The sequence below is a fragment of the Mauremys reevesii genome, linkage group 17 (assembly GCF_016161935.1).
Source record: "Mauremys reevesii isolate NIE-2019 linkage group 17, ASM1616193v1, whole genome shotgun sequence".
NCBI lineage: Eukaryota > Metazoa > Chordata > Testudines > Geoemydidae > Mauremys > Mauremys reevesii.
Genome location: NC_052639.1, coordinates 12,172,679 through 12,177,587, shown reverse-complemented (window position 1 = coordinate 12,177,587; position 4,909 = coordinate 12,172,679).

Sequence of the window (4,909 nt, the reverse complement as noted above, 5' to 3'; positions counted from 1 at the left end):
CCCTCACCCCCCAGTCCCTGCAGCGTGTCGCTGGGCGCCGGTGGTGTAGACGCTGCGGCGGCCAGAGGGGTCCTTCAGTCGCTGTAGTCAGCCATCCTCACCCATAGGTGCTGGAACTGCGGGGGGGGGGCTGCAGCACCCCCTGACTTGCAGTGGTTCCATTATAGACGGGATTTACAGTTTGGTTCAGTGGCTCTCAGCACCCCCACCATAAACATTGTTCCGCACCCCATAACCCCACCCCAGGCAGGCAGCTGGGAAGAATTCTTCAATCACAGAGCCCTGTCTACACCAGGGCCTAGGTTGGCATAGCCACGGCATGGGGGGAAGAGGGACCAAACGTCTCACTTCCCTGAGTGATGTAGCTAGGTCGGCCTGAGTTTATTGTATATAAGAGCTATGTATTATTAATTATTAAAGGCAAAAAAAAAAGCCCCTCTCCCACTGTCTGCTCGTCCGTACTCTTCAAGGTCAAGTGTTCTCGGTCAACCTTTGAAAACAAGTACAGGCACAGATTAAATATATTACCATTGGTTTGTTTTTGTTTGTTTATTTTACTTTTCAATAGTAAATGTCTGGGGAATAGTCACAAAACAATTTCGCGTTGAATAAGGAGTTGCTAATGTGAAGAGATTGAGTAACACTGCTTCCCAGAAAAGTGTAATGCACCCCACCTCTCCATCATCACATACTTCACCCACCATGCCAGACTAGAAGTACTGACAGTGGATCAGCCACTGACGCATCTAACCTAGTATCCTGTCTTCACCAGTGGCCAGGACACAGCTGTTTAATTCCTATGTATCCTACTGTGCAATATCATACCATAGGCTTCTCCATAAAGGGATAAATCAGTTGTTTAAGTAGTGTGGGTTCATTTCCAACAATGGCTAATACATGATATTTTAATGGCGATCATGCACTGTTTGCATCTCACTGTGTAATACCAAACCATACGGGAGGCAGTGTGGTTAGTGGTTAGAGCACTAGACTGGGACTCAGAAGACCTGGTTTGTCTCACGGGCCTACCATGGTGACCGCGGGCAAGTCACGGCATCTCATGCCTCAGTTCCCCTATCTATAAAATGGGGAAAATGATACTGACCTCTTCTGTAAAGCACTCAGCAATCTAATGAAAAGCACTGTAGATAATCTACCAATCATTATTACCACTACCATGCGGTGGAATAGATGAATAGTCCATTTTGTCTGCTGTCCTATCTCCAATAGTGTCTAATGCTGAATGCTTCAGAGGGAGGCAAAACAAATGTGTCTACTTCTTCAATCTTCTATTATAGAACATTACAGTATGCCACACCAGAACTTTCTGAGGTCTATTTTAGCTGATATTCTGCCTCAGACAGTGGCCAATTCTGGATGCTTTGGTGAAAGGTGTAATCCTGTTCCCCTGCATAATGTACTTCACTATCTAATATACCATAGGATTTTCCATAGCAAAATAGGTCAGTGGGCCTATAAGGTATCCTATCACCAACAGTGGCCAGTGCTACATGATTCAGAGGAAGAATAAAACCTTCACAAGTTCCCATCTCCCCCAACCATCTTGCACAGCAGGAGGGCTGAGCAGGAAGTTCTGATGGGGTAAGAACTGCAAATCCTGGAAGGAGCCTGTGCCAGGAACCAGGTGGTGCAGAAACCACAGCCCCCCTCCCCACCTCTAAGCCCCCCTTGGCTGGCACTGGATCGTGCCTCCTGTGGCCTCACTCTGCCACCTACACAAGCCCTGGAGGGCAGGGAATAGCCACGGTGCTCTGACCAACATCCGATTGAAGTGGTCAGTGTCACAGTGAGTGACCCAAGGTGTGTGTACAGAATGGGGATGGTGTGTGTGTGTGTGTCTATTTCTGTGTGTTTTTGTGTATGTCTGGTTTTCTGCAGTGGTTGTGTGGGGGAGTTATTGCAGCTGTGGGGGTTATTGTGGCTGTGCAGGTGTGTGTTCATGTGGCTGGATTTGTGTGTGTGTTTGCATCTGTTAGTAGTTGTGTTGGTGTTGGCTGGACTTATGCGGGTGTTTGTGTATATTAGCAAGTGTGTGTGTGTGTGTGGCTGGATTCATGCATGTGTTTGTGTATGTTTGCAATTGTGTGTGTGTGTGTATGTGTGTGCGAATGCTCTGCTGCCCTCTGCCGGCGCAACAACCGTTTCTCCATATGTCACAGCCCCCATACCGTCGACCCCCGGTGGTGATTTCCCCATCTTACAAGGGCTGGCTGGCCTGACCCTTCTCCCCTCTGCGCAGTGTGGCGGGGGCTGCAGCTCACCCCCTGGGGGCAGGAGGGCCCAGGTGCAGGGCACTGGGCTCCAATGCACCTGGAGAGTAGCTCAGGTGAGGCAGGGCAGGGCGTGTGGTGTCCGTTCTGTGTTGCCTGGTGCTGGGCCATTGCACAATCCCCAGCCACGCTGCACAGCGCCCCCCGAGAGGGGGCAGGGGGCCAAGCAGACGAGCCAGCATGAGGGGGTGAGGATGTGTGGCTGGGGGGAGGAAAACCTTGGGCTGCACACATCATAGTTATGCCCATGGTGGCTGCAAAATCTTTTTATGTACTTCTTCTTATCAGCAGTGTATTGTTTTCTCTGGTGATTAGAACTTGACCAAGAAATTTGTACCTTGATAAAATAATCGACTGCCCCTGGTGAAGACAATGGACTTGACACCCATTGGGGTGTCCCTACACAGGTACAAGTACTAACAACAGTGGCTGCCTTTTAGGCATAGTTTTTAATCAGGCCAATAAATGAAACAACCCCTTTTAAAATCATTTCTCAGCCTGAGTCCTTCACCCACATTCAAACACCCATATATGAAGTAATTGTAGCTGAGTGTTTAAGGCAATGGACTAGAAATCCATTGGGGTTGCCCTGTGTGGGTTCAAATCCTGCTAACTACAGAAACACTGAATTGTTATTATTATTATTATTACTGTAGTCTTAGTACCTGAGCATCCACAGTGCAAACTGGAGCCAGATCTAGTTTCACTCTGTCTACACTTAAAACGCTGCTGTGGCACTGCTATAGCACTTTGGAGTAGACAGTGACTAGAGGGGTTTTCCCATCCCTGTAATAGCTGCATTGACAGAACAATTCTAACCAGGGCTTAGGTCACCTTAACTCTATGGGTCTGGGGTGGGGATTTTTCACACCCTGAGAGACGTCGCTCTGCCAGTTCAGTGCCCAGCGTACACCAGCCCTTAGATCCCTCTGGGTATTTCAATGCAGGCACTGACCTGTGAGAGGAAAACATCAGCTCACAAACACAGAGACTGAATTCCCCACATTCAATCTCTCTGCACTTTCCAGAAAGTCACGAAATTCAATTCATTCTTGCTAGGACAGAGAAAAAATAAGTGACACTAAGTTTTTGGCTTGATTAAATAAAATTAAGTGTTTAATTAATATAGTAAAAATATGTCCTGATTCTTCTAACTAACACCACAACGTGAAGACAGAGACAATACTTGTCAGTGACGATTCATTTCACAAATGATCTTCCCATTATTAATTTCCACGCCGCCCCCGTTGGTGGTCTGGGCACCTCCAGTGTCACTGATCTGCATTCACCTTCCCCTTAGAATTGTTCTCGGACATTCCCAAATTTGGAAAATTGTGCAGTTCAGAATGTGAATAGTGACCCCGGCTCCTTCCTGCACCTGCTCAACATTGCTCCACAGCAGCTTCTCCCCCTGCAGAGTCACCCCAGCACTGCAGTGCAGCCGCCCAGGGTTCAGCAGGGCCCCCTGGCAAGGACAGTGGGTGCAGCTAACAGCCCGGTGTGCCTGGCACAAAGCAATACCCCCTACACACAAGTACAGAGACTGAATTCCCCAACTTTAACATCATGACACTCTGTAGAAAGCCACACGTGTCAGTTGTATTTTGACAGGGAGATGCAAAAATCAGGTGACATTATCTGATTAAAATATGAGCATATAGATCATTATTGCAACCACTGTTATATATTTGCTACAAATCTGGTACAAAATGTGGCATGTAAGATGTGTATGAAAAGATTATGATTTGCTGAATATGATGATGCTATTTGTATGCATGTATAATTTTTGTACTTGAAGTTGTGAGCACTGGCTCCATACTTGTATTTCAAATACGTTTGCTCCTGGGGTAACGCCCACAAGGTAGTTAGCCAGTGAGTGGCCCATCAAAAGGACACAACTCACAGTGGACCATGGCAGACACCCATCTACACTGAACAGACTTTTCTGTGAACGTTCCATCTGACGTATCCTGCAAAGTATCCATCCTGCAATAACTGAGCAAAATCAAGCATGGATGTGGACTTGCCCATGTGACTCCAAGCTCCCATCTTTCACCTGTGATTTTCCACTAGCTGTGCTGAGGACTTTGAAACAACGGCTTTCCCTCCACATGGCAGAAGTTATGTGAGGCCCAGGAAACATCTCCACTGTGCCTCTTTCCTGCTCAACCCTCTGGACTTATAGGGGGGAGGAATAGCTCAGTGCTTTGCACATTGGCCTACTAAACCCAGGGTTATGAGTTCAATCCTTGAGGAGGCCACTTAGAGATCTGGGGCAAAAATTGGTCCTGCTAGTGAAGGTAGGGGGCTGGACTTGATGCCCATTTGAGGTCCTTTCCAGCTCTAGGAGATTGGTATATCTCCAATTATTATTACCTTGCCCAGCCTCACCTGAGCTGCTCTCCAGGTGCATTAGAGCCCAGCACCCTGCACCTTGGCACTTCTGCCCCACAGGGGGTGAGCTGCACCACACTCTGCAGAGGGGAGAAGGGTCAGGCCAGCCAGCCCTTGTAACATGGGGAAATCACCACCGGGATCGACGGTACGGGGGCTGTGACATACAGAGAAACAGTTGTCGCGCCGGCAGAGGGCAGCAGAGCACACACACACAATTGCAA